This window comes from Tupaia chinensis, unplaced genomic scaffold (genome assembly GCF_000334495.1).
Source record: "Tupaia chinensis unplaced genomic scaffold, TupChi_1.0 Scaffold150192_1, whole genome shotgun sequence".
NCBI lineage: Eukaryota > Metazoa > Chordata > Mammalia > Scandentia > Tupaiidae > Tupaia > Tupaia belangeri.
In genome coordinates this window covers 83,384-101,488 of record NW_006210031.1, presented here as the reverse complement: position 1 = coordinate 101,488, position 18,105 = coordinate 83,384, and the positions used below count along the sequence as shown (strand labels likewise).

Below are 18,105 nucleotides of genomic sequence, written 5' to 3'. Positions count from 1 at the left end.
CGGGAGGAATGCTGAGGGAGAGTTGGGTTGCGCAAGCCAGTCTTGTGCATATGATGGGAAAGCGTTCTTTTAGAGAATGAAAGCTTTTAAATATCAAACACTATCGCAATAATCTTTTTACTAATATGAGCTCATTATACACCATATTTAAAGTCTAGCTATTAAATCTTGTATCCACACAAATTTCAGTAAAGGCAACGATTCTAGAAATAATTATTAAAATCTCTTCCCAGGGCCAGCCAGCAGAGTAGTGGTTCAGGCAGCTGGGGGTGATTGTATATGAGTCTGGACCCACTACCTTGAAAAACACACCAGGTGCTTTTAGGTGCCCAAATCCCCAAAGGAGAACAGAGAAGAAGAGATTGCAATATGCCCACACACACACACACACACACACACACACACACACAAACACCTGTTAGTGCTTTCTTTATATATATATGTATATATATACATATAGAGTATACATATATATGTTTATATGTATATACGAATCCTGTTTGAAAAATAATTTCTCTAATAAAACTAACAGGAATATTGAGTTTTATTGCCATGCGTGTGTGTGCTTGCCAGAGAGAGTACCCCTCGGTGGGTCACGGTGGCACAAGCCACGAGAGAAAGCAGACATACAGAGATGGCAGGTGACAAGTGCAAAGACCTGGAACGAATATCGAGTTCCTTAATGTGGTTTTTACCGTGATATGGTGAAGCAATCCTTGTTTCTTCCATTTTTCTATCCTGTCAGGATGCGGGGCCTGCTCACACCCGTTCCTGTGCGTCTGTCAAGGCACCAGGCCAGGAGCTGAACTGGGGTTGGCCATGGGTGATCTGGCTCCCTGTGGGCATAACCACTGCGTGATGAGCCAGCCCCAGACATACTGTTCTTAAAAAGCAGTGTTTTCGTTAATATTTCCTTTTAGTAGCTGCAACAAAGATATGACTAAGAAAGTTTCTAGGAAATATTTATACATTTTGCAAAACAGCATATCCAGAACAGACCACTTAACCTAAGGAATTTGGAATCTCGGGTCAGAAGATCTTTTTTAAGTTTTCTTCTTTCTATACATTCTTATGATTTGGCTTTAAAAGAGCAAGGGCCCACCTTTTCTAAGGGTCAGACACTTTAAAAACTTTGAAAGTAAGGGCACCAAAAGAAAGAGGGGTGTCATCGTTAGCCTCTGCAAAAGCCCCCTCTGTGCTTGGACAGAACAGCACGTGTGTGTAAATTTAGATCGTCGACAGCCAAACTCAGAGCCTGGGCAACCGAGATGCCGCATGTCGTATCTTGACTTGGGCCAAGGGCTAGATGTGACCATCCTAACAGAGGCAGCGCGGGCCTCTCAGACCCTGTCATTCTGCCTTTGTTTTTGATTATCACTGGTGAGCTGGCAGACTTCCAGGATATTAGTACATAACGGTGACATTTCAGTTCTATTATTATAGTCTACATGTCTAATTTAGCCCTCATAAAGATAGCTGGTAAGTTGATAAAGAAAGGATTTGACAGCGGTCAGAGTTTCACTGGCACCATAAAGAGACTGGGAAGATGGTGACCATTCTCAACTGAGGAAATGCATGTTTTCTCTGACTTGCATGATACCCACCCCTGTAGCTGATGCGTGCTCTCTCACCATCCTTCTGCACAAATGTTGGCACAGAGAAATTAAATTTCCATTTCTACGTGGCTAGCTTTCCAGCTAGCCTAGTGCCTAAAAAGGCTTGAGATTAATTAAAGCTTTTATAGGATAGAAGCAGATGGAAGTGGACCTGAAATCAATAAAGTTGCCTATTGATAAAAATACAGTTGTCACAGGGCCTTCCAAAGAAATTTTAAAAGAGAATTAGCTCAAATTACTTATTTTATGTGCCTGCATTTTTTTTCCTTAGCAAACTTTAGTTTACCATAAGCATGTCTCAGTATGAGTTCCACATGAAACGTGGAAATATGTTATAAAATGCAAACTATTTCATTATCTTTGGGCTGTCCATGCTCCTGGAAGGCTGCATATGGCATTCCCCTAGTAGCTATTTGTTGAGTGAAGGAATAGAGGAATAAACCCAAAATGGAGGCAGGTGAATATTCATTTATACAGGAAAGTCTGTTAAAACGGTTAGCTCTTTTAAAGGCTACATTGAAAGAATATATATAAATGCACTCTTGCTTTGTAAGATAGTTTAGATCTGGAACCAGCAGTTAGCGTAATGGCTATGTCGCTGAACTCCCATGTAGTCGACCACGGTTTGAGTCCCGGACCCGGTGGCTTAAACTCACGCTGGGTGCGTGTGCGTGCGTGCCCAAGATCCCGAGAGGAGAATGGAGGAGAAGGGATTGTGGTGTGGCCATCCCCCCCGGGGGGATGATTTCTCGCTTTCTGTCTCTTTGTCTGTCTGTCTTTCTGGCAAACGCACACACCCAATAGCAAAAACCTCTCTCCCCCAAAAAAAAGATAGTTTAGATCTCAATACCAACAATGAATGCTGGCAATATTAACATTTCATATTTTTGTTGTATTAAATATATTTATCCAGTTTTACTTGTTGCATCATTCTCTTTTTCTTTTTCTAAAATGACTTACTCAGGTGATCATGCTGTTCAAGTAATTAAACACCAAAAATGACTCCCTATTGATAGCACCTCCTTTGGAAATGTTGGTGTTAAGAAGCAAAAACAAAAAAATGTCTCTCCCATGCAAGTGTAGTAAAAAATACAGCATTGCCGTGCCTGGTTTCAGAGAGGATTCTAAGGAAAGAAAACCTGATTCCCAACTTGTGATTCTTATCAGTCTCTAATGAAGTAGGCAGGCTGACTCTGTAGGGTCTACTGATGGTTTCTTAAGCACAAGAACCTTCATTTTGCAAACTAGAGATAGCATCTTCTTGGTAGCAGTTTTTTCTCTCTGTTACTTGTAATGATGTCCCTATTGTGATTCATCATAGAAATGGCCAATACTATGCCACCGGATGGTGTGACAGGAAGACTACAGTAGGTATCAAATGGTTTATAACCCAGCTTTGAAATCACTGAGTTAGACTGGTAAGTTTCATGAGCCGGAGAATTATTTACTACCCGTGGAATAAGCCATTTTGTCTCTGACTCCCTCTTCTATTGACTTGCTGGGCAGTGGAAAGGATGTTCAACCAGCCCATGGAGTTCCCTTGTGGGATGACACTGCTAGGCCTCATTACTGTCTTCACTTAGTATCAGGGACTGCCCCATGCTGCTCTTCATACAGCTTCAGAAACAACTGCCACATATCATAATTCTTTAGCTAATGAAACTCCAGGGCAACCAATAAGATCTCACCTGCTAAAAACGTATTATTTTAAAAGTTCATACTCCAAAATGAAACCACAATTCTTACACTTGAATGCACACCAAAGCAAATCCAATGTATTGAATTAGGCGACAGAATAAATTATTGAATAGTAAATGGTATTTCACAGTTCTCTGCTTGCCTACCCACAAAAAATACAAACCGTGTGGGCGTTTCTGGGGGCTCCTCTGTCTGGTTAGAAGACATGAACGGCGGGCCACGTGCTGGCTCCAGGGTGCGTGCGGGCCGGCAGGCTAGTGCAGATTTCTGTCTTGGCACTTTGACGGTTCAGAGTTCTCTTGGTGTGGAGCTGACTCTGAGCTTCTCAGAGCTGCTTTCAGATTCACCGAGCAAATAAATGAGTTTCAGCTTTCACTCTCTTCCGTAGATAGCTATGGGTCTCTGGCTTCTCGTTTGGGTGCTTTATTGACCCTCATTCAAGCTTTGCCATTTCAGAATGAGCTTCTGAACCATTTCTTTATAATGAACGTAACTCTGTGTCCAGGCAAAACCATGACTCCCAGGCCCTTCCGTTCTGATACTCCAGGAGGGTATCAGACGAGGGATCTCGGGGGAGGAAAGACACGCTGTGTGAGGAATACCTGTCTAGGTATAGCTAAGGCTGTTTCAAATTCAAAAGAGTGTATGGAAAGCGTAAGTACTATGGGGAAACTCAATGAGGATTATTCCGAGCTAGAGAAGAGTGCCTGTTCTGGCCGGCGCTGTCTGCTGTGTTCGCTTTCCACGTGTGGGAAAGAGATCTGATCTATTACCGGGATCTGTAATAGCTTCTGGTTGCCTTCCACAGGACAGAACCAAGAGGGGCCCCTCGCCTTTGACAGGCCTCTGACATCCAACCCTCAAATCTCAAACACTGAAGCCACATGGCATCCTTATTTCCGCCAAGAACTGTGTTAAAAACTAAAGCAACCTGTTTTATAAATGTGCATCTAAAACTGGTGCTCAAGTCCCTTCTTTCTGTTCCATTTCCTTTTCTTTCTTTATGGAAGAATTTAGAAAATTAAAAGTGACTGGTAAGAGATTTTATCGGCGGATCACTTAAAATCCTGGGACTGTATCAGGTTGAATTGCCCTTTTTTTTTTCTCTTTTGTTTAATTGCTTAATAATTTTGCTTTAAATTTTTAACCAGGATGTGTATTCCCAGGGACATTAGTAAAAAATGTGTAGACAATTGAAGAAAGCAGCTGCTGTATGTCTCAGACTAACCTAAGCACTGCTAAAGCAGTACTTTTATTAATACTTGATTAATTTCCAATTCCTTTCTGCAAGTCTAGTTTTAAAAAAATAATGAGCCTGTCTGGGTTTCAACAGAGAAGGGAAATGCGGAAACTGTACGTTTTTCAGATTTCTTGCAAAGCCCCCAGAAAACAATAAAAACGGATCCTTCGGATTGTCTCAGTGTCAGCTGCATCCTTGAGACGTGTGTGTAGCTGCAAGGCTACATTAACTCTTTCCGTGGCTTCCATTTAGCAAATTAATGTTCTAGACGTGCTAAATGGCTCCATAATGGTTCAAGACTGAGTAAATGCAGCTTCCCAAAGTGTTGAATTTCCTCTTTCAAGTAATTACGTAACTGTCCCAATTAGATAGATGATCCGATAGCCTCTTATCTGTGTGCACCATCAACCTCCCTGACACAGTGATTATATGGTGATTTATCGCAGGACTCAGTTATATACACCAGACATTTTAAGTGATCGTCTATTAATAGAGCAAGAAATTTACACATTGACAACCAGTGTAAGGCAACTGTTTATATCTTACAGCCACAGAACCAGAGACTGGCAGTTGGGTATTTCCTAGAGACTGTCTCGCATCGCTGGCTTGTGCCTATGATAGCAAACTAAAAGAATCTCCAGCAGCCCTCACTCCTGGGTACCCTAATTCCTCCACCTCCCAGAAAGGTGTTCAACATGGAGAAAGCTCTCTTGCCTATATTCCAAGATCCTGGAATAGTTTCAGAGTGTCCCGAGGCTGCAAATGCAGAACTAGCATGGATACTGGGCTTCTCTTCTGAATGCTCACCCAGGGTTGGAAAGGAGCTCATGAAGGAGATAAGATGGTCAGGGCTACATCGGATTGCTCTGTGGGAAGTCAGTCCCTAACTGCTCACCTCGCGTCCCTCTCATCCATCAGAGACACCATGTCTCATAAACACATTCATACCATTCAAAGCAAATTTCCTAGACAAGTTCATCCCAACATTTGGTGAAGCTATAGTTTTCAAAGGGAGGTCCCCAAAACTTCCTACAAATATTGATGTGAAGAAATACTGGGACCAGCAGTTAGCATAATGGCTATGTCGCTGGACTCCCACATAGTCGACCACGGTTCGTGTCCTGGACCCGGTGGCTTAAAACCCTCGCCGGGTACATGTGTGTGCATGCCCAAGATCCTGAGAGGAGAATAGAGGAGAAGGGATTGTGGCGTGGCCATCCCCCCGGGGGGTGATTTCTCGCTTTCTGTCTCTCTGTCTCTCTCTGTCCGTCTGGCGAGTGCACGCGCCCTATAGCAAAACCTCTCAAAAAAAAATAAAATAAAATAAAGGAAATACTGTTTTGTAGCTATATCTAAAAACTAGTTTTGTTCTCTTTAATTGTATCTTAAAAGTTTAGCGGGGGAGAGGGCTGGCAGGTGGCATGGTGGTTGAAGTGCCAGACTCCCATGTGGCTAACTGCAGTTTGAATCCTGGACTTGGTGGTTTGCTTTCTCGCTCTCCCTTTGTCTCTCTCTCTCTCTGATCAAATTGAAAAAATAACAATAGTAACAAATGGAATTAAATAAAGAATTCTTAAAAATAAAAACAAGAATGTTTTTAGAAGTAAAAAATAAAGAGTGTAAGTCTCGTGTAAATTAAAATTTTCCCATCTCGGGGACCAGCAGTTAGCATAATGGCTGTGTCGCTGAACTCCCATGTAGCTGACCGCGGTTCGAGTCCCAGACCTGGTGGCTTAAACTCACATTGGGTGCGTGTGGGTGCGTGCCCAAGATCCCAAGAGGAGAATAGAGGAGAAGGAACTGCGGCATGGCCAGCCCCCTGAGGGGTGATTTCTCGCTTTCTGTCTCTCTGTCTCTCTCTGTCTGTCTGGCGAGTGCACGCGCCCTATAGCAAAACCCTCTCCAAAAAAAAAAAAGTTTTTTTTTCCATCTCCAGGCCTTTTGATTAAAAAACAGTGTATGCAAAAACGAAGGCTGAAAAACTTGTAATTTTTTTAAAGAAAGTAGTTCATCTTAATGAGTGTAAGTCAAACATTAGCTAGAAGAAAAGCCTCATTCTATTTCAAACTCTAGAAAAGAACAAACCAAGTTTTTTAAAAATTTTATTTATTCATTTATGTATTTTAATTTGACCAGAGAGAGACCGAGTGAGGGAGAGGGAAAATGAGAAAGCAAGCCACCAGGTCCAGGACTCAAGCCATGGTTGGCCATGTGGGAGTGTCCAGCACCTTAGCCATTATGCCACCTACTGGTCCCAGAACTGACTGCTATAAGCATAATCCTTGCCTGCAATTAGGAGGAAATACTTGACTTCTAGATGCTGCGTTAAGCTCCATCAGTTAGTTACAGTAATAAAAGAAAGATGATGAGGATATTATGGTCTGGAGGCGCAAATGGCCGAGTATCTAAATACATCAGGCTATTCCTCGAGAAGTACTGAGGATGCGTAAGCCCTAAACCTTTAGAACTCGAAGGAAGGTCTGAATGAGTTGATGCCGTGATTATATATTGAGTGAGAAAAGTTCTACCCGGCAGTTGGTCTTCATGGGCATGTCTCTATGTGCATATTCAATTACAAAATAGGGTCACTTACTCCCTATTAATTTAGTAAAATTCCATTGTTTAACTTAGTCTTTAAAGCATACCTTCTTTTCCTTAGCACCATGGCTAGTCCCGTTTGGGACTGGTCGGGGCAACACCAGCTCCTGGGAGGTGCTTCATCCAAAAGCAGTTATGCCACATAGAAGACAGTGGATGTCTTTAAATGTTTGCAGAGGCACAGACTGACAAATTAGTAAGCCATTTCCAACCTTGTAGGCTAAGATAAGGTGTCTTTAAGTCACTGGGCATTTCCAACTTACTCTCTAGGTTCCTGGCATGCGTGTATTCACTCGTGCACTCACTCTCTTGATAAAAATGGAGTAGGTGCCGGGGACTGGCTTTAGATGCTGGAAAGCGCAGAGCTCAGAGGTGTGTGCCTTCCTTTCAGGGCGCTCAGAGTCCACTGGGGAAGACAGATGAGTAAGAAGGGTGAGCACGGAGGTGGAGGACTGCTCAGTGTGCTGCGGAGAAACAGAGCAGGAGGAACATCTGAATGGGACTGGGGTGGGGGGACGGCCGAGGCAAGAAAATCTTTAATTATTTGTTTTTTAAATATCTTATTACTTTTACTATAGGGTAACATGTGTTCACCCAAGAAAGAGAGAGACAGAGAGAGAAAGCAAACCGCCAGGTCCAGGATTTGAACCATGGTCAGCCATGTAGGAGTCCAGTGCCTTAACCAGCACACCGCCTGCTGGCCTCAAGGCAGGAAAACTTCTAAAGAGAAGTCATTTTTAAGCTCAATCTTGAAAGATAGGAATACAGGTTAGCAAGAAATGGAATATTCTAGACCAGAGAAAAGTATTTACTCTAGAGCTAGAACACAGCAAGCATGGGACAGAACACACAGCTCGGAGTGACCAGAGCATGGGAGACGCGTGGAGAAGTGGGAAGAGGAGTGCTTCTGTGTGTCGTGTTGCTAATCCCAGGAACACCTGGGTCTGGCTGATGAATAAAGAACAGAGGTTTACTTAGCACATGGTTTCGCAGTCCGAGGTCGGAGGCTGGCCATCTGCAGGGGCAGCGGACGGCCTCACCTAGCTCGTAGCCAGACAGCAAGGCAGAGTCCGTGTCTGCCTCATTGCCTTACAAACCCACCAGGATTCCATCGTGGGGTGCCACGCTGAGAGCCCTGAATCCAAATCCTCCCCCACCTTCCAATGAAGTTTCACCCTCCCAGCACCATTCGTTACAAAGGCTCACCAGATTTCAGTGCACGCGCTTAGACGGACACACCCAAACCACAGCAGGGAGATGGCGGTACCGGTCCCAACAGGTAGAAGAATTGGCCTCGGTGGATCTTCCATCCTGCATAGACAGGGCTTTGGTCAAGGGGTTTAACACGGAAGCAACCTGTTAGAAAAGTGGGTTGGGGGAAGGAAAGTTAGGAGGCAGTAAACCCAGTTAAGAAGTGTAGGCCTGGGCCAGGATTGGGCACGGCATGACAGAGAAGCAGGTTAACGTCTCCCTGAGAGACAGCCATCACTTGGTGACTACAAGGGGCCAGGGAGGACAAGGCTGTAAGAGGGGTCCCTGTTTTCCCAGCTCAGGTGACGTAAGTGGATAGGGAAATACAGGGAAGGGTTGGAGGTTGTTAGACGAAAGCTGACTTCAGATGTGGACATTATGAATGGGAGGTTACCACGGTAAAGTCTCGCGTGTGGCTAAAAATGTCTGGTTAGAGCTTTTAGGAGAGGCCAGTCCAGAGGCGGGGGAGTGAGCGCTGTGAAGAGCGTGAAGCTGCGAGTGTGCGTGAAACCACACTGACGGGCTGTAGGGGAGATCTGGTTATGGGTGGAAAAATGCGTGAACTTACAGACCAGCGTGTCCTGCGGCTGAATAATAAAGACAGGAGCTCTGGTACAATTTGAGGATCCACTTCCTGCTACTAAAGAATGTAACCCCAGTTTGGGAGCCCTTCCAGCCTGTGCCTCCCCATGCTACCACTAGCTGGCGTGTTCTTCGCTCTGCTCCTTTGGCTCCTTCACGGCCCATCTGACCGTGCCTCTGCCTTCCCTTAATTCTCACTATTTGCATTGTATTTTCTCTCCTAAGATTCAGTAAGAAACATTTTGTTCTTGATATTTATTTAATCTTGCTTTCTGATTCTATCACTACCGCTATTGGTTTTTTTTTTTCCCCTATTTTATATTTCCTTTATTTATAGTAGAGCACATGCATGTACGTGGGAGAGAGGGGAGCACCTCTATAGGGTCTGGTCATGCTGTGTCCCCTTCCTGCAACTGCCAGGTCCTGGGCACTTGCATTCAGGCCTGCCGGGTTTTGGGCTGGGCCACATATTCGAACTGTGGTCACCATGTTGACCCAGAGTCTCTGGAGCAGTGCAATACCGCTGCTCCATGGAACCAACCTTCCCGGACCCCCCCTCCCCCCCCCCTTTTTTTTTTTTTGCTATAGGGTGAGTCCCTCACTAGAGACAGATAAGAGAAAATGAGAAAAAGTACACACACACACACACACACACACACACACACACACACCGGGGAACTGTAGACCCTTCTCCACTCTCCTCTCAGGATTTTGGGCACATACGTATATGTGTAGTGTGTTTTTTCAAGCCACTGGATCCGAGACTCGAACTGCTTAGTCTGCCATGTGGAATCCAGACCCCTTAACCTCCACGCCATCTGCTGGCCCGAAGGCAATTCCTTTCTATTTCTTGTTCACCCTTGTTCTCCACATCTTCAGCATTTCATTACTTTATGGATCTCTTTGCTTCCCTCCTTCCCCCTTCCTTCCATGTATTTCTTCCATGAGTTAGAGAACGACGAACACCCAGCACCCAACAGGGTCCTGAGGCTGCAGCCACCCCACCCTACCCCGTCCAGCCCTGGATCGTGGGCACGCGCACACCTGCTATCGTCAGGGAGCTCTTCGGACACGAACTCAGAACCTTCCCATGTGGGGCAGCCTCGGAAAGTCTGGTGTGTACGCACTGCGTCGTCACCCAGCCCAGTACTGCCGCCTGTGCTCTGTCTGCTCCTTCTGAGAAGCAGCATAGGCAGGTTACCGAAGGCACCGGGCCAGTTCCAGTCCTGATTTGTCACTCACTCCTACAGCTCTGTGACCTTGTATAAGTCATAGCACCGCTCTGGACTGAAGTGCCCTCCCCTGTAAAATGAAAGGCTTCTCGGTGATTAAAAATCCCTTCCTACTCCAGCAATCTGCGATTCTGCCATTTCTCCTCAGCATCTCTTGGCCCATGGTCAAAGCTTATGTCAAAAGAAACATTTAACCAAAGTTACGAAGTTTCCTTTGCTAAGTAGTTAATGCCTATTGCCTTTCAGTCCAACTTATTAATAGTATCTTATGTATTATGTTCCTGGGAGCCATAGCATTTATAAAGTAAATAAAAATGTCTCTTCCCAAATGGACTACCTATGTTTTAAATCTTTCCAGCTTCCCATAAGTCTCCCTCATCCCTCCAGTCCTCAGTTGCTGCATAGCCATTTGCTGGGCCTGGAGCTCTGGGGGCCTGAGGAAGGAGTCCAGCAAGAGGGATGAGTGTCTGAGCGTCCAGATCCCACCGAATAAATCCAGGAAAAAGCACAGCTCTGTCGTATAGGTTTTTTGGAGCCAAAATTTCCCTCGCCATCAGCTGTCTCTAAGTCTGCATTCGAAGACCTGAGACCTAAACAAATAAGATATGCTCCTCTCAGGTCAGCCTTCCTCAATCAATAAACAATTAAAAAAAAAAAAAAAGCTGGCTTAAATACAATCCCTTTAATGACGCTAACCCTGAGTCCTGCACACACCTGCAGGATGGGATTCCGGCATGCCCTGACTGCGCCACCTTTGTCTCAAGGCCTGTGAGTTTCAGAGCGGGGCGTGATCACTCTGTCAGTGCTCCCTGGAGTGGTGATGACTATGCAGAGAAAGAGGCCTTGGGTCAGTTTCCTTTGCATTTGATCGTAAGAGGACAGAAAGTCATTTCTGTGGCCATCCACCATTGTGCTCAGGGTTCAAAAGGGCTGCGCCAGAGATGAGGGAGGAAGATCTGCCCATGTCTATGCTCCTCTGAACTCGTGTTATTTGGGGGTGTTTGAAGGGGAAAGAAGAAGAGCCTGGCAGCTTGACCACAGGCAACAGCCCTTTCTGGTTTCATGGAGCAAAGCACAGGTCAGGATTGCCCCACCAGGAAGACCTCCTAATGAAACACAGCCACCGCAGCAAAGAAGTTTAAATAGGTGTTGCCTACCCCCATCAGGCCTCGCCCCTTTCTCATCCAGACCTTCTTCCCATTTGAAACAAAATCAGGTAAAATAATAGTTTCTTTTGTCTTTTAAATTTATTATTTTAATTTAAGCAGAGAGAGACAGAAAGTGAGAAAGGGAAAGTGGAAAAGCAAGCCTCCGGGTCCAGGACTCAAACCCTTGTCGGCTATGTGGGAGTCCAGTGCCTTAACCACCATGCCACCTGCTGACTCCTCTTTTGTCTTATGCTGCATCCTCCCTGCCATGTTTGGTGCTGTGTAGATAGTAGTCAGCTGCCTATCAGATGACGTCATGATTTGGGAGGAGGCTGGCTGCTCCATTGACCTTGATGATGGAAGCATTTTGCATTTTCTACCCAGAGCCTGATTTTTTAGGATATTTTATTAACAACATTGGTACTGGATTCAAAGAAATGATTTTCTACTAAGGAAATGATGAAAATACATAAACCTCGGGACTGTTCCCAGAATATTTAAGTGTAAAATCTTTTGATAGGAGTGTTGCAAATCACATTATTGCTACTAACATTCCAAATCCATCCACCATTCGAAGTTTAAAGCGGATCCTGTCCTGCCCTGGCTGTTTGGGCACATGTCCTTGATCGAGAATCGAGGCATGCTTTCCGCGTACGTTGTTAGTTATGATGGGGTTGGTAATTCTGTTCTGCCTTACCACGTGACAGATAAGAGCTTGTTACAAATTAGCTTTGTGGAAAAAGCATCGCCATGGCAGATGGCAAGATCTGTCATCGTTTCTGTTAAAAAGTGGAATGAATTTGAACCTAAGGAATTCTGTGAGATGGAAGAGAAGCATCTCCCTTTGTATGGGGGGGATAGTGGGAGAGACAGGTTAGGTTCATCTTTTTTTGTTGTTTTTTAAGAGGTTTTTGCCTTGGGACATGTGCACTTGCCAGAGAGAGAAAGAGACGACAGATAGAAATAGTGAGGGGATAGTGAGAAATCACCTCCCCAGGGGGTGGATGGCTGGGACACAATCCCTTCTCCTCCATCCTCCTCCCAGATTCTTGGGCATGCACGCACATGCGCCCTGTGCAATTTTCAAGGCACTGGGTCTAGGACTTGAACCATGGTCGGCCATGTGGAAGTCCAGCTATGTAACCACTACACCATCTGCTGGAGATCATCTTTTTTTTTTTTCCAGGTTTTTTGCCATAGGGCATGTATACTCAGTAGAAAGAGACAGAGAAACAGAGAGGGAAAGTGAGAAAACTACCCACCCAGTGCGCATGGCCATGCTGCAGTCCCTTCTCCTCCTGAAATTTTGGGCACACACGCACATGTGCCTGGTGTGATTTTCAAGCTACTAGGTCCAGGACTTGAACCTCAGTTGACCATGTGGGAGTCCAGCACCTCTACCACCATGCCGCTTGCTGACCTCCGGTTCATCTTTCAGAGGAGCCCATTACCAAAGCAAACCCGTGTGCCCCACAAAGCAGCTCTCAGAGCGGGCCAGTTCCGGGGTGGCCCCGAGACGATGAGGAAGGACTGGTCAGGACACCTGACCATGTTCCCTCTTTAGAGGCTTCCAGAATGTCCCCAAACCAACACCACTGCTGTCTTGCACTCCACAGAGGCTAAGTTTTGACCACAGAAACTTGTCAGTGTGCTCAGCACTTCTAGCTGGCTCTCATTCCGTCTTCTGTAGGTGAAGAGAACAGAGGATTGGGGAGGGCACTGCAACAGCAGTGGATCTGTAACTAAACCGGGTCTCCAGTCAGCATCCTGCTGGATTACAGACCAATGGCAGAAGGAACAAGACGTGTCCCAACCAACCCAGCCTCAGCTCGCCAGAGCCCCACCTTTGCTTCCTACTCTGGCCCATGCGTGCCTCCAGCATCCTGCTCTGATTCGCACATACGTTACTCAAAAGCAGAAGATAAATATGAAACATAATATTTGTTCAAAGACGTCATGTTATGGGGAGGACGATAAATAGTCCTGTTGTCAGGTCTTCATGAAAGCCTTCAGGAACTGCCAATTGTTTTCACGTGAATAAAAGTGCAGTTTCAATAGTCTATTGATGTTGGTGGGGCTGGTGTAAGCCGGGCAATTTTTCCCTCAGCGAGGCTTTGCTGAAGAGGCCGGAGCAGAGAGGTATTCTAGCAGCCGGGTTTCGGAAGATTAATTTGGTATTCATCAGTACAGGGAGAGGTGGGTAGACCAGTTTCAAAATCTAGGGCGGCTGTGGGAGTGGAAAGATAAGTATCTAAGGGACATCCAGATGGAAAAATAAAGAGTTGGGAACTTCAAGTTTGGGAAGGAGAGAGGAAGAATTCCACCTGAGGATGAAGGCAGCGTTTGAGGCTGAGCGGGACTGAGGCTGCATCTCTCTGGGGCATCTGTTGATAATCCCCCTGCTTAGGAAACTTGAAAAGAGAGTTAAAAATATACCACAAAGGCTAAAACAGCAAGTCTAGGCAAAAATGCAATCGAAATTAAAGACAAACAGATAAACATCAAACAAGGGCATCCCATCAGTGAAGGGGCAGAAGGTCACAAGGAGCCAGAGGGAGTGTTGTCTTTTCCAGGGAGAGTCCTTTGTGAAGAGGGTCCTCGGGAGCAGAAAAGAATGCGGCGTTATGAATTTGAGGGAGACTAGATGAGTGGGAAGGAGTGCATGAAGTTGATGTTCTATTCAAATTCCCTAAAGCTTATTGCATCGTAAATGCAGAAATCTAATAAAAGAAAACGCCATCTCAAATACCCAAGCTGGGCAGGGCTGGTTCACCACCGAGGCCAAGCTCCATTAAATTGAGCCACGAAGCTGCCCAGAAGCAGAGGCTGTCTGCGGTGTAGACATTTAATGGGAAGGTCTCACCAGTGCATTTTAGAGGGTCGCTGGTGTATTGCTTTTCCCTTTTGTGGAGGTAAAGGAAGGGTAGCTTGCCATTTCTGGAAGCCCCTGAAAGTCCCCTTTGAAGACCTAATTGCTTCTCTTATCAAGCGTCCCTGGTCCTTTTCATATCCCTTAGCTACCTTGTTTTTAGTTTTGTTGACATAGGTGCTAATATGTGAGAAAAGGCTTCATGGACCCACACCGCAATAAATATCAATCAGTCAATAAATATGGTGTGGAGAATTTTTTAATAAAGTGTGATTTATTCTTTTGAAAGAACTGGCCCCTTTTTAAAAAATAAAAAAGTTTGTGCTATAGGGTACATGCACTTGCTGGAGGGAGAGTGCAACAATGAGAGAGAAAGTAGAATCACTCCTTCTCCCAGTGAGGGATGACCATGCCACAATCCCTGTGCCTCCATTCGCCTCTCAATACTCTGGGCACACATGCACACATACACACACATACATGCCCGGCGTGATTTTTAAGCTGCCGGCTCTAGGACTCGAACCATGGTCGGCTATGGGGAAGTCTAGAATGTTAACCACTACGCCACCTGCTGGCACCAGACTGCCCCTTTTAAAGCACTCACCTTGCAATTAGGACTTTTCTAGCTTTGGCTTATTTAAGTGGCCTTTTTTACCTCTCTCTTTAGGGGCCTTTCTTAAGGAAGTGACGGGGGTAGTAGATGATGGCTTCCTATTTTAAAACTGTGTTGACCTCTTACTCCCACCCCCACCCCCTCTTTTGTAAAATCGGTACATCTGGGACCAACTCGCTGCCTGGCCTGTCTCTCTCACCGTGGGCTCCTTCATCAGCCTTATTAAAGCCTTGCTTTTTCTGGTCTCGCTCTGTGGCACAGTGGTATGCCTGCTCAAGAGAAGTTAGACCACGCGTGGAAACCGTGGCTCAGCTCCCAGCCCAGTCAGTCTGAAACACACCAGGCACACGCATAAGCGCTCGGGGTCTGACGGGATGGAGGACTAGAGGAGGAGGACCGAGGTCACTCTGCCACATCCTCACCATTGCTGATGGAACGACCTCTTCCCAAGCCTGGTCTGTCTAAATCCCACATCTTTCAAGGCCAGCCTAGGTCCCCACCATGATGTGGCTCTTGTCTAACTAGTTTAGCATGAAAACGACTCCCTGTTCTGTACTCTGGCCACTGTGGTGCTCTGTGGCACTTACCAGCACTCTTCATTTTTTTTAAGTTTCCTTTCCATAAGTGCGAGAGACAGGAAAAGAGACACAGAGAGAGCCTTCCCCAGTGGGATCCTCCCACACAGTTCGTCCCCGAGCCACTCCTGATCACAGACACATGTGCCCTCAGGAAGGTGGCTGGACGCGAACTCCGAACTTTTGCATGTGGGTCAGCTCTGCAAAACACTGCCTTCCTGCTGCACAGTTCTCCGTCCCAGCACTCATTGAAATAGTTAGAATGTTTCACACATACAACCTCTCTCCCCAACCAGCTTGCTATGCTCTTTGTAATCACCATACCCTTACCCTTCACCTTGCACAGAAAGCTGGTGGCATGGTGGTTAAGGCACTAGACACTTCCGCATGGCCGACCACGGTTCGAGTCCCAGACTTGCTGGTTTACTTTCTCTCTTTCTCTCTGTGTACCTGTCTTTCTCTGGTCAAATGAAAATGACTGAATGAATAAATAAAATTAAATAAATAATTCTTTTAAAAAAAGAGAAAAAAAGGCTATTGGGAAACTGTTAAGTGACCCTCAGGGAGACGCCCCTAGGCCCTTACACGGAGGCAGCTTGCCTGGCCTGCCTCCTGCAAATACATCCGCCCTGTGAGTGCTGTAGCGGATACTCAGCTACTCCCTGAAAGACAAATTCTTCTAGGGCCCAGCTGTTACACTGGGACACTAAGATCCCAGCTTAACCCAGTGTCATGCCAACTGTCCTACCCAGAAAGGTCACCTTTATTTTTACTTCCTGAAGAGTCAGAGGCTAATAGGTTCTAGTCTGAGCGCAAGCATCCTGGGCTCTATTTCAGTGAGCTCGGCATCCTGTGAGGCCAAAGGCCCACCCAGCAGGAAATGGAACATGGGGAGCCAGCGGAAGAGCAAAGCAAAGGTTGGAGAAATGCTTTCCACAGAAAGATGGAGCTCTGTTTTAGACTGGATGGGGCTAGAAAATGTAAACCAGCAAGAAGGGCAAAGAAGGGCCGGGCGGTGACAGCAGCAAAAATGGATCAGCGGGCTGCTTGCAGGTGGCCTCCGATATACACAGCCAGAGTTCTCACCTTGCAGTCAGGCCCCGGTGCTTCCAGAAGGGCTAATAGGTCTGGGGTGAGGCGCAGCAAGGCTCCAGTTAACGGCCCAGTCACCCAGCCACGCCATATATCCATCTGTGAAATGGACAAGGCTAAGCAGTTCAGAACTACCTTCCATAAAGGAGCATTAAAAAAGATGTTAATTGGGAACCAGCAGTTAGCGTAATGGCTATGTCGCTGGACTCCCATGTAGTCGACCGCGGTTCGCGTCCCGAACCCGGTGGCTTAAAACTCACGCCGGGCGCGTGTGCGTGCGTGCCCAAGATCCCGAGAGGAGAATGGAGGAGAAGGGATTGCGGTGTGACCATCCCCCTTGGGGGGTGATTTCTCGCTTTCTGTCTCTCCGTCTCTCTCTGTGTGTCTGGTGAGTGCACGTACCCTATAGCAAAAACCTCTCCAAAAAAAAAAAAAAAGATGTTAATTTATTAAAAGTTCCACTATAACAAGTTCTCCACATTATTACCACGGGAAGTGTCATGTGATGCAGTTACACAAAACCTATGCCTGAACTTTAGGCTGGTTTTATCAATGATTCTGGAGCTGCTGTGCCGTATAAATAAACCATGCATTTTGGTTTCTTCGAGAGCAATAATTTCTTCAAAAAAGCAATGACAGCAACAAACTCTGTTGGATTTCTTTCGTTTATGCCTTAATCTGCTTGGGGCACTGGGGCTGGCGGGAGGGGAAGGACGTCTGCTTTGTTTCTTCAGCCCTGCCTTTTAGGAGTCCAAACAGTGATTACGCATAATGGTGTTCTCGCTGGCTTTGGGCGCCGTTTCTCCTCCTGAGTGCCCGTTCCTGCCGCCGGCTGAGCGGTGTGGAACCTTGTCAGATCACGTCAGTCAAACCCGCCATCTGACGGATACTGTCCCCACTGAACTAATGGGATCAGCTCATCACGGGGTGCTGAGCACACCTCAGGCTCCTCCCTGCCTTTCTTCCCCCTGTCCACCACGGCACACTCCTGCTGCATCTTCTCTGCCAATATTAGAACCGTCTCCTGATTACTAACTGCCCTTTGCAAAATGAATTTTTTTTTTTTATTCAGTTTGCTCTAGGGCACGTGTGCTTCCCTGGGTGAGGAAGCATCACCCAGGGAAGATGACCACACCGCAATCCCTCATCCATTCTCCTCTTGGGATTTCGGACACGCATGCACATGCACTCTGCCAGTGTATTTTTCAAGTTGCCGGGTCTGGGACTCAAACTCTGCAGTCGCCATGTGGGATCCAGCTGCCTTAACCAGCATGCCACCTGGCTGGCCCTTACAATGAATTTTTGCAGTGTAAAAATTCTATATCCTTTATTCCAACATATCATCTACCCCTTACTCCCGTTTCGCCCAACTTGTACATGTATGATTCTCTTCCTTTTCGTTCCTCTTAGAACCTCTTGTTAATGGAGCAGAATTGGTACCGGTCTGAAATCCAACCCTAAGTATATTGTCCCAAGGAAACCTCTAGATTTTCATCTAAAGTTTTGCTTTTATTTTTTTTTTCCCTTCTTCAGACTATACTCTCATTTTTGAAATTTCCTCTGGTGCTGCCACAAATAGCAAGTCACAAAA

At 46.0% G+C, this 18,105-nt stretch overlaps 1 protein-coding gene and 1 long non-coding RNA gene across 2 annotated transcripts in view; one reads left to right on the top strand and one right to left on the bottom strand.

Moving 5' to 3' along the window:
* Positions 1-830, bottom strand: part of LOC114006761 (uncharacterized) — a 13,274-nt gene extending 12,444 nt beyond the window's left edge. Inside the window, exon 1 of the long non-coding RNA XR_003548439.1 lies at positions 696-830. This is a non-coding gene — a long non-coding RNA (uncharacterized LOC114006761). The remainder of the gene's footprint in view (positions 1-695) is intronic.
* The window catches only part of TENM3 (teneurin transmembrane protein 3), a 902,368-nt gene that overhangs the window by 854,171 nt on the left and 30,092 nt on the right, over positions 1-18,105 (top strand).